Below are 12,601 nucleotides of genomic sequence, written 5' to 3' on the forward strand. Positions count from 1 at the left end.
CAGTCCTCTCCCTAGTGAACCCACACGTTGTTTTTGCAAAATAGTAATTCCAGCTTGCTGATACTGCTCTACTTTCTATAAATTTACCTAGGACAAGGTGTTATCTCTTTGATCTTTTCATGGGTGATGTAACAACATGTTGAAGGAAGATCACTGTTAGACTAAATTCCTCCCAGCTGCCTTATAATTATAAGGCAACAGTCACAGGGCTTTAGCAATAAAACAAAAGAGTTTAGCTTTAGTGATTTGAGCCAAAAGACGATTTAAAAAAAAAAAACACCAACATAAATGGCAGCGGTATAAAAAGCAGGAATAAACACTGTACACCCTTGTTACGGAAAGAACTGGCATGATCTCGTCTCAGAAGGGATTTAGGTGCTTAATTGCCTCTGCAACCAATTCAAACACTCAAAATTCCTGAGTCTGTAAAGGTAAGTGCAGGTTTAATAATAAAATGTTCTTTTCCCTACAAGAAAGACTGTTTTCAAAGTCAACTGTAATTAAATGCTGACAGGTCTCTGAGCTAAAACATTTTGTAACAGTAGCACAGACACAGTGTCCCATTGTCAGCACCACATTTTACACTCTGCAGGGACCAGTTTTCCTTTTCTTCTGTGGCATTACTCAGGCACGAAGCAAGCCGAGAGTCTAATCCCACTTTCCTTTAGGTTCACAGGACCGCAGAGGTTCTTCCCACAAGATATTTTCCCACCAGTCTACAACCCAGGGCACACTTGCTAAGCCCCCAGCCAAATCCCAAACGCACTGGAGAATGTGTTTACCTTGACTCTAGAGAACCAGTTTATGTTTTTCCTCTCTTCCCGTCATATAACCACAAGTTGGAAACTTAAGCCATGTGTACAGCTGAAGCATGGATTGGTCAGAAAGAAACGACCACAGCCATCGCTGTGGACTTCCTCCCTTACCTTTGACGCATTTCTGCTCGCTCTTTGTACTTCTGGAATAAGTCACCTCTCAGCTTTACAGCAGCATACGCTGGAGGATTGCAAGAGTCTCGGATACTGCCAGCCATACCGGGAGCTGTACAGGTGCCTATGACAAATAAAAGAGATTATTTATCTTGTGCCCAGAGGCCTCTGAAAGGGCCCAGGGCCAAACTGCAGCAAAAAAAAGGACTGTTAGTTGCCAGGTGAAACAGTCAGCAGCCTGGCTGAGCCAGGCTTCAGCTTAAAACTCTTCTCAGTTAGCTGCGCAGGCCCTGGGGCTCTGCTGAAGGTGGAGTCCCATCAGGACACCAGACCAGCTTATTATCACAACAAGAAGGGGTTTTGTCTCTCTGTGGCCAAGACAAGCAAATGTGGAACCTTGATGAAGGCGGTTAGATCATTAGTGCATCACAAGCGGGGGGCTTCCGCTCCTCCCTAGCCTCCACCTAGCCTCACTTATACGGTAAATGCCACCCCCACACACACCCCCTTTCTTAACAAGCAGGAAAGGGAGGAAGGACTCTCAAAGACATGGATGAAATCAGGTGGTTTGTGCCGGTGTACCTTCAAGAGTGACCAATACCACCAAGGCTATCTTGGCCACCATCAAAGCATCAGGCGACCAAGGCTACCTTGGCCACCATTAAAGCATCAGATTAGCCAGTCTATTCCTAAACCACACTCGCTAGAGAAAGGAGGAAGTGAAAGGAAAAGGCAACAAAACCCCTCCACAACACGCAGGCACACACCCAAAACTGTTTAACCTGCGGCCAAATCTGGGAAATCCAGCAGCTGAGCACCGAGGACAATTCTCGGAAGGATCAGTACGTCAGCATGGGAATGATTTTCAGTAGTTAGCCTCCTTCAGCTCAGAGCACACTCTGACAGCCCTTCCCCACATAGCCCAGCTCTCCAAGACTCCAGAGAGCAAGAACATCCCGTCACCCCTCTCTAGCATCCTCACCAAACAAGATTTGGCCGTAAGGCCCATTTTGCCGAGTCTCTCAAGTGCTTGCTTAAGGAGCGACCACCAACCAAATCAAGAGCTATCTTCTGGCTTAGGAGTTACTGCCGGGCTTCCCAATCTTACTGCCTTACTCAAGCTCCCTCTCCTAAAGCCGAGCTTCCCTACTCCTGCCTGCTATGCACAGCACCTGGGGCAGGCGGCCTGGCAAGCTGCGGGTACCTTGCCTTCTCTCCTGTTTCCTATTCCACATGTGAAGCCTTACAGCGCGCAGAGCAGGGGAAAAAAGAGGGATGTGAGCATTTAAGCGTTATTGCAGAGTGCCCTCTTTGAACCAAAAAGATAGCACACACCACTGTAGCTCACCAGAGAGTAAGAATGGGAAGTGTATGGTAGCACCACCACGGAAACGAGCAGCAAACAGTCTGGCATTCAAAAAACCACAAGATTTATGCCATAGGTTAGGACTGACCGAACAGGAACATGTAGATCCAGCCTCCTTCGCTTGGAGCAACACCACTCCAGAGCTTGATAATCCATTCGCATAGCAAGCGAATGAAGACTCTCGTGGCCCAAACAGGAGTGCCGGGCAGTTGCGAAGCGCCCAGGGCACAACTGACACCCTCCACAGTTAGTACACATGATACATTGAGCACTTTCAAGGCTTTCAACTCGGGGGCCTGGGCTAAATAGCTTTGCTTGTTTTCCATTTTTCCTTTTCACCTTGGGATACCTCAAACTCAGTTTGGTAAACCCCAAAGCTCTAAACAACCCCGAATGACCCTTTACTTCGGTCGTCTCCTGTTGCAATGGCCTGGGTATACAGCTATGCTTTTGCTACTATGCTGGCTACCCTAATTACCTCCGTTCCAAACCTGTAAGGTGAAACCGTCTCTACATTACAGCTTCTTTCTCACCAGAGTGCCGGTAGAGCAGAGAGGTATACCCAGCTCTCGGGCTAACTGTGCACGTGCCGATGGCATTGTAGAAAAGTCGGGGCAACTTGCTGCCTTAGCAGGAGGAGAAAGGCAGCACAGAGCGCAGACACATCCACGACACCCACTGGTTCTCAGTCTTCTGGGACAGGCATGAATTGGCCAGACTCTTACACAGCAAACGTTCGGAGAATCTTTCTGCATAAGAAAACCTAAACCCAGACCCCATGTACTAAGAGATTACAGGAAAGGCAACCACGAGAAGCAAAAACTGAAACCATAATTAGCTGTTATGATTACTGAGTAGTAACTATGTTGTGTGTGGTTACAGACCAATACTCCATGTGTGGAATCACTGACTGACTACAAACCCTGGCTAGATGCTGCAGGCACATTTTTTCATAAACACTACAATACCTAGAAGCTCCTTCTAAAGCCCACGCAGAATGTGGCCAAATCTGTCAGGGGCTTAACAGGCACCGCTGGGCAGGAAGCATTTCTGAAAGCCCAGGCAACCTCACCTTATGTGCTCACACAGAAGCTAGGCTCCTTTGCAAATCTAAGCGTCGCTGAGAAAACAGACCAAGAGTTTACATAGAGAGGTGTCAGGCGAGTTAGACGATGTCCCCTGATGACAAAGGGACACAGGATTAAGCCCACACACACACTCCTCGAGTAAGAGTAAAGAATGACCCAGGACTGTGCTAGGTTAGGTGGAGCCAGAGACAGAATTGAAATGAAGCATGTTAACACAGGCTGCAGTTTTCTTCTAAGACAGATGAGGAGAGTGCTGGAGGGCTCTCAGCAGGGAAAGAATACAGTTGGCCTCAACAAGTTGTGAAATCTTTGCCTATTTCCAACCAGCTGCCTCAGTGATGGGAAAGGATGAGCAATAGTTCCTGGACTGGGAGGAAAAAATTATCAGCTTTCCCAAATCATTATGGAAAATAAACCCAACAATAAGTCATATAAGAACATGAGCTGCCCAACAAACCTCAAATGACATGGTAAACTTGATGAGAATCTGGTGGAAGAAGGAAGCCCTTTTTGCTACTTTCTAGCTGGTACCCAAACATCTAGTAGAGTTAATGGGGAGTTACCCGAGTCCCAATTACACCATTTTATCTGTAGCAAGTAAAAGAAAGAAAAATCTTTTGCAAGGAAGGGCTCAGTCAGTCTCTTGGCAGAGTCCCCCCTTGAGACCATCAAATATTTGGATATAACCCCTTCGATCCCAGAAGGCCACATTCCATGCAGATGTCAAGCAAAGCCAACAAGTCATGGCAAACGAAGAAAATGCTGAAGGATTCCAGCGGATGGAGTTGCAGAAGAAATTACAAAGGCTGCAGGCTGCCTTCGTAACAAAAGAAGACAAGGAAAATTCAAACTTCTTAACAGATGCAATTCTGTGCAAATAGTAAATTCTGTACTACAAGCATACGAGAAACTAGTTCACTCGAGCCAATCTACGATCAGGCCCAAATACTACTATAGTGGCTGTTTTGATGGAGCCTGTTCTATCAAAAAGAAATCCACAGCTCAGCAAAGCTACTTTTAAGTTCTTAAATAACCTTTTAATGACTCTCTACTGCCTCTGAACTGATTCTTTCAGCCACTGGAAAGACATTTATCTAACTCGCACAGCATTCAGCTTCGAATAGATGAACACCAATAAACAATTTTATTAGAATATTTCTGCAAATCACCGGAGAGGGGCATTGTGCAACGTTATGCTGGGGCAACGAGCATGCTGCTGTGGTAAGCATTTGTAACAATAGTTAGGATGAGAGAAGAAATCAGAAATGGGGCTGGAGTGGAGACTTTCACTAGCCTCTAGAAAGACTCCCCAGTCTATGTCAATTATCATCAAATCCATTAATTACAAGGAAGTCATAATGCTCTTTTCCTTTCCTTAGTAATATTAACCACACCCAATTACCTACAGACAGAAGACAAGCGGAGAGCTGTAGGGTGAAATGGATCTCTAAATACTATAGCAATGTCAGAAACAAAGGCCATCGGTCTCCACATTATTTATATTTGCAGTATATTTTTCATCTTAGTATCTCAACAATACTGTTTTTACATTCCTGAAGTAATTTTTTTCAAAAAGCAATAGGAGTCAGCCCCTTTTTGTCCCTCGGGATGTCACTTCTGCTGGAGCAAAATCTGCTTGGGACAGGGCGGGGGGAGGGAATCAACTTTCTCACAAAGCCAAGTTTAGACACATGCTCTCTTCAAGAAGCTGTGCTGTATGTTAAACATCTCATTTCTCCATCTCCCGTCAGTGACTTTTAAAAACCAAATACACTTATTCTCAAACCCAGCAGAATTAAAATACCAAGAAGGAAAAAAAGAGCAAAAGCACCCAACTCATACCCAAAGCACAATACAACTACTTCAAATTGTACGAGTGTCAGAGCAAACCACTGCTCTAACCCCTTACGTTAAACATTTACAGAGAGCTCATCTGCATATCTCCATCTCAAGCAAACAAACCGAAGTTTGGAGTCAGATGTGTTTAGCTGGATTAGAGATCACTTTCTCTCTCACCCCACCGAATTAACGACATGAAACAGCGAAAACAGAGGCTCAAAAACACTGTCAAGTTTGGGACTGAAAATTACTCTTTTCCAAGTCCTTTCTGAGCATGTTCTCCTAACCGGGAGATGCTATCAAAAACACAAAACCAACACATGCTAACTTCATGGGTTCCTCTTTGACAATAGACTACATGCCAGGGGGAAAAAAATGAACCCTCATTCTCTTACAACATGTGCTTAACTAAGACCTAGTTCAAATAAATGGCTTTGCCCAGACCTTTACACTGAGGCCAGGTCTAGGCTGTGAGCTAACTGACAGTGCAGCTATACCTTGCTTTATGCCAGCAAAGGGCTTGCAGGGTGTGTATAGCCTTTCCTGGCAAAAACGCACTCTCGCTACAAGAATTTACCCCAGTCTTCCCAGGCAAAACCCCCACTGACAAAATGATCTTTTTAACCAAAATAACTGGGCCAGCAGAAGACACGAGACAAAACAGCCTGCCAGATTTGTAATGGCCTTCTTCATCCTTTAACCTATGTTTATTTGGCAGAGAAAAAGTATCAGCAGACCCCCTTCAAAGCAGCTCTTATTCACTAACTCTATCAGGGGTGTAAACGCCTGAACCCACTCCCACCACTGCAGCATCTAGCCCCTTTAAAATTGCTCCTGCCGACTGGCGTTACCCTCCAGCAGCAGCATTGTCCTATCATCTCCAGCATCTAGATATGGAATGGATATGGCAGAGCGTGACCAGCTTCATCGCCACTGTAGACTTATAGCAAGTCTCCTTAGCCCCACCAGCCATTACCTATAAAAGCAAAACACGGAACGCTTGCCTTGATAAGTGACCCAGGGCACGCAAACCTTCCACACAGGCAGAGAGACAGAGAGAGAAGAGCAAGGATATTAGAACTCCTCAAGGAACTTACGCTCCCCTTTAATTTTCTTTCTCCAGTTGTTGCTCCATCAATTGTCTAGCAGGCAGGAGCCAGAAGAGAGGTTTTGCTGTGTCGCTGGCAAGGCAGGAACTCAGCACCCACCTGCTCTCTGAATGCCGAAGCTTTGGCAATACCTCAAGGTAACAGAGGTTAGCGGCACAGATCATTCTCGCTGTAGCCGTACCGGGATTACCTTAAACTGCACTCCGTACCTGTTTCCTTCCATAAGGTACAGGATGTGAACTTCACATATTGTAATAGCTCTTCAAGCACGTCTTTAAGCGGCACTTTCCACTTATTTGTACAGTTGTCATCTACAGAAAAGCAGGTCAATGTTTATCCTTCTCTTCTTTAGCAACGAAAAGCCTCACCGCTCAAGAGACCTTTCAGCATTGTACAAACCTGGAAGTAAAATTCAATCAATCAGTTTCCTTCTAACATCTATAAACCTACTTGGTCTCGACTCATTCACTCAGCATGTTGCATGACATGTTCTGCTTTATTCAGGTCATTGCCCATTCCCACCCCTCGCTCAGTCGTTTCAGTGAAGAATGCAGCGTAGTCGAAAGCAATAGTTCAAGTCCAAAACAGATTTTGTTCCCATCTCTGGTGTCCAAGGTCACGCAGGAAAAGGACAACCCACTCCACTCTGTCTCAGCTTAGTCCCCTCTAAAAAGGGGGGTGATACTACTTCTAGTTGTCAGGTACTGTCACATTAGCAGATGGCAGTCTTCGTAACTCTTTAATTCAGGTTTCTAAAAACCTTGATGTAGGTTTCAAGACCATTTTTCGAGCTCAGCTTTGTTACTGTAATAAAATACCATACTCCCTTTATAAATATGTGAAACATCTAACTAGTACAATGCCCGCTTCACTGGTAATCTAGATAGGTAGCGTGCAGGTACTACACTTGGCTTACTTGGGCTGCAGCATTTCACTGTTCTTAAAACGCCTTCGGGGCATGCGAAATAAGACATTCCTGAAGTATTTACTTTCCCCATTTCGGGTTTAAGGGTCATATAATTTTCCACATGCACAGTAAAAATATCTACCAATTCCATCACTTTGGACATGACTAGCTCCTCCCCCAGAAAACGCTAAACTAGTCGTAATTGCCTACAACACTAAGGCCAAGCTGCAGGCTCCTGAGGCCAAAGGATTTGCAAAAAGCAACAGAGAAAGCAAGCCTTCTCTCAGGAAGCTTACATTCGTTCCGTAAGAGCGTATCACACCTGTAAAAGCGGTCTAAACCAGTGCTAAGAACTGCTAGTCCACAAGTTCCAAATCTGCCAGCCATCATGAGCCTCTCAAAGAAGCTAAGAACCTTCATTCTGGCCACCGAAGGACAAAAACCCACCATCATGTGGATGCGATTATCCTCTCTCATCACCTGCGCAAAGCAGAAACAACTTGATGAAATGTTGCTGTTGGGCGAAAAGAATGTCCACATCGTACAGACTGTTGCCGAAGCAGAAACAGCGTTTGTGTTACTGCTGAGGGCAGAGCCCGGCTAGCCCCAAACGGTGCGTCCTAAGGCTCTCGAGGGATTGTGCATGCTACAGAGATCTTAATGGATTCCTTTTAGCAACAGCCTACTTCAAAGCTAGCCTACAGATACCTCAGTCTCACCCCGGATCACAGCAGCGCTATTTCTGTAAGGACAGAAAGCCTATCCATCTCTATGATCTCCATTCCTTGGTTTGATTTCTGTGAAACTATTTTGAAATGAAGCTTTAGTAATGCATATGAGCCAAAGATTTAGTCCAGGGCATCTCATTCTCTCTCATACCCTGCCAGACAACTAAAACTGTAAAAGCCATAGTGATATGAAGAGAACCAGCTCTGTCATATGAGTATCTCCATTTCCAACATCTGTCTGCCTCTCCAGCTTGTGGGATCGAACGGGAGCACTTCCAGCACGATTGTCCCTGGACCGTTTGTCAATCTTTGCAATACCAGTAAACAACTTGTCTCTCTAGGTCTACAGATTTTTAAATGGAAATCAATACATGAAATAGCCGGCCCAGCACCATCAAGGCTGTACCTTAGAGAGCACACGGGTTTTGCTGAATATCATGGAGACAGTCTAGATTTACAGTGCGTCAGGACAAAATCGGGTTAATCGCACAATATTCTAAACCTAGCATGTTTCTTACCTTAGCTTGTTTAATTTCAGCCTGAGCCAGACTCATTGTCTGATTTATCCTTAACGATAGCCAATGCCGCAGATTAAAGGTTTTACTTGCCTCTGCCTTGCACTCAGCTTTCTCTCACTCCATTCTTCTTGTTAAATGGTTACCAGCCTTTATATTGCCTACGCTGCTTCTGCTGCACCGAAACTCTTCAAGTTATTCTTCACCTTCCCCTTTCTTGTGAGGCGGGCAGGTGTTATCACCAACCACCTATCAGCAGCAAACACCTCCTGGTCACTAGTTTACTTGAGTAAAGATTGACAGCACCTGATCCTTGTTATCCCTTGCTACCAGGACTGACTACACCACCTTTTGAAGCAGTTTCTCATCTTCCAGGGGTCTTACATTTCTAGACAAAAATTTGCAGAAATCATATTAGTAGAACTTTTAAGTGCAAACCCCTTTTTCCTTATCATTTGACAAGTATCCCATGCAAGTATTTCACAGAATCACTAAGGTTGGCAAAGACCTGTAAGATCATCAAGACCAACCATCAACCAACCCCACCATGCCCACTAAACCATGTCCCACAGTGCCACGTCCACACGTTCCTTGAACACCTCCAGTGATGGTGACTCCACCACTTCCCTGGGCAGCTTATTCCAGTGTCTCACCACTCTCTCAGGAAACAAGTTTTTCCTAATATCCAGCCTGAACCTCCCCTGGCACAACTTGAGGCCATTTCTTCTTGTCCTGTCACTTGTCACCTGGGAGAAGAGACCTTATTTCTACCTTATACATTTCCCAGCTGAATATATTTTGCAGCATCAAGCATCATTTACAGAGCCCACATCCTGGCTCCTGCTAGCCTTACACCTTACTCAGGTAGAAAGGTACACCCTACTCATTCATTATCTGTTTACACCTTACTTGTCATTTCAGGTATATCTACACATTAGTTATGTCCAGATTCATAATGAGATTTCTCTCCCTTAACATCTGTCCCAACTCCCTCTCTTTAAAAAACAGCAACTAAGACCTCCCCTCTAGCTCTTTCCATCCTCCCTGACCATTCATATAGCAGTTAAAAGGTTAAAAATACCCAACAACTCTTAAGGCACCCCTTGCCATCGGCAGCGCAGGTGCTACCAATGAGTCTTGCTCAGAAGAGCAACCTGTCCCAGACCACATACTGTCAGCAAGTCACAACTAGGAGCAAGGGCTTTCCAATACTAACACTTCTGTTATTATTTCAGATTAAAGCTAATTTTACAAACAGCCCACAGTCCCCTTAAAAAAAAAAAAAAGAAACAACAAAAAAACCTAAAACCAAACCACATGCAGAGGTAGTAGCCATTGTTTAACCAGTACTGTGATCTTGCAACTGTTAACGCAGGTCAGAGGCAGGGCACTGAAAAACAAAGGTGAAAGTTACTCTGGGGGTCGCACCAGCTCCCAAACCAACAGTCTTCATGAAGAAGCCTGCAGGGCAGACGCGCAGAATCTAAAGCACAGTATTTTCATTTGTGTGCGCACACCTAGGAAACTACACTGCAGCTGAGGTCTTCTGGTAAATAAGGAAAGCCGACTGCATTTTACACGGAGTCCTAACGCGTTATTCCGCGTACGATACACAAAATACAGTGGCAGCTCATCAAGTTAGCAGGATTCACAACAACTGACTTCGAGAAACACAGCAGAAAGGCAGGACCTTAGGAAAAACCTTGCTAGTAACATGAGCTGCTAGACTTTCTTGCCTAGAAATCCATACACCGAGCTGGACACAAGAGGTAAAAATCAAAGAAAAAGAGCCTTCTTCTATCTCAAATAAAGGGAGAAAAAAGAAAAATAAAGACACTTTGCATGGAGTAATGCTTGAAAAAAATCACATTACTTGCCATGTACAACGAACTCAGTGCTCCCTTAAAGAGAGACGATAAAGACTTTTAGTCAAACATACCAACAACAAAAAAATAACCCAAAACGTAACACCCTGAAATCAAGAAGCAGAAGTGGAAATCAGTACTTACGTTAAGAGGTTCAGAATTCTAGTATCTCCATCTAATTTCAAGACCTTAAGTATTTCCTAGTGAAAGACAAGATCATTCAACAGACATACTATTCCAGCCAGCAGGAAATGTTGTAGGACAGATCTAACCCAACACAGAAATGTCTTCCTAAAGCAACTACAGCGGTCCAAGACGAGGATCAGTAGTTTAACCTAAGTGTACAGGCTCAGACCGCAGGAGCTCAGGAGGTAAAATGACAGACGGAGCAGTGCCGGCATCACCATGCAATGTATACACTCTTGTAAGTAAATGAAATGTAAAGGGTTCAGTCCACGGGTAGCAGCGTGACGGATGCAGGAGAAGCAGGTTATATTCCGGTGCTAGAGACAAGCAGAGTAGAGGAACAGGCAAACAAAAAACCCTCCAAGACAGCGCAACAAATGCAGAGACAGAGAAGATTCCAGACAAAAACCGAGTGAAAGGAAGGTTCTGCCGAGGCACTTCAGCAGATCCAGAGACCTTCAGTCCATGCTCCGCTGCAAGCAAACAGGGAATTGCTACATTTTCAGCAACGCTTTCTGACCTACTGCCAATATCATTCCAGCTGGATTGTAAAGGCAATCCCAGAAGCAATGCTAACAGCAGTATTTAAAGCCCAAAGTGCAACCAGATGCTGGAGATGTCCTCATCTGAGAGCAACGGGCAAGTGCGGACCGTCAATACAACACAAAACTAAGATGCGTTATCACTTTGAGGGTATCATGGGTGAACCACCTTGGGAGAACAGGAAATTTTCAGACAGAAAGACTTAGTGATTCATCTCTGGCATGGACAAATCCTATCAGCCCCGCTGCATGCAGAGACTAACTCTAAGTCATGAACAGGTATCATGAAAAGCCATTACTTACATGAGCTAAATAACTACAAACATGATCAAGATTCTAGCTGCATCACACAAGTTTAAGCGGGTGATACAGCCATAAAACTTGGCAGACACAACTAGAAATAATCTCTAGAGCGTACCATGCCATAGCATCTTAGCATCACCAAAGATCAGTCTTGTCCATACTAAAATGCTGAACAGGATGGGAAGCCACAAGCAACAGAAAAATCATCCACTACACCACAAGCATCCCGCTGCCCTCTGAGGAAAAGGCGAGTCTTGTGCATAAGCCGTGATCACATTCAAAGGGGACAGAGAGTAAATCCCAGCAGGTAAGAGCTGAAATTGTGAAATCAGGATGTACTTCACAGCTGAATGTGTAAGAATATCAGGAAAACTCATTAGCTACAAAAACCTGATTGTAAGTGTATGCACAATAGCACAAGGCACATGGAAAATAGAGACCCCTCAAAAAAAGGAGGGCTCCCAGCCTCAACGAATCTCAGTTAACTCTCCAAGACATAAAACTGCTCAGTTCCACAGAACAGAGCTCTATTCCTTTGTCACAACACGCAGCAAGTCTACCGTTCAGAAACCAGAATGCTAAAAGCACACTCCAGCACGAACTGCAGTTAAAGCAGGCCATAAAAGCTACGACATCCTAACAAGCTATCGTCAGACTGCGGCCACAGCACACTGCAACAGAAACCCCATTTGAATCAAGCTTTTAGTCAGTTGACATGATGCCTATCCCCTAGACAATAATACAGCAGAGAGAGCAAAGAACCTGTTGACAAGCAGACGTGAAATACCTACCCAACTATGCTGGACCACTGCAATAAATCCTCATGAAACGAGCAGCAGAGCAAACCAAGAACGGATACTTAAAAAGTCAGGTCCTGCTTTCTATGACAGCGGGTCTTCTCCTCCCGAGGCGCAGCACGGAGAGGACGCAGGCAGCCGAGCCAGACCAGCGGTCTGCTGCGACAGAACAGTCAATGACCTGAGTCCACCGTCCACAGCTGAGAGGGTGAGGGTAAAGGCCGTGAGCTAGCCCCACAGAGAGGACAAAGCCAAAGGTGCAGTGGAAACTTAGCAGAGAGCAATAGCTATCGTTTTAAGAAACTAGCGGAGGCAAATCTGAACATAATTACGAAAAAAAGAGCACACGGTCAGCATACACCCCAGGCAGGGCTGAAGCCAGGAGGCATGAGGACGAGCCCCGGCAATCGGGTGGGCTAACACAGGA

The sequence above is a fragment of the Gavia stellata genome, chromosome 19, assembly GCF_030936135.1.
Source record: "Gavia stellata isolate bGavSte3 chromosome 19, bGavSte3.hap2, whole genome shotgun sequence".
Taxonomy (NCBI): Eukaryota; Metazoa; Chordata; class Aves; order Gaviiformes; family Gaviidae; genus Gavia; species Gavia stellata.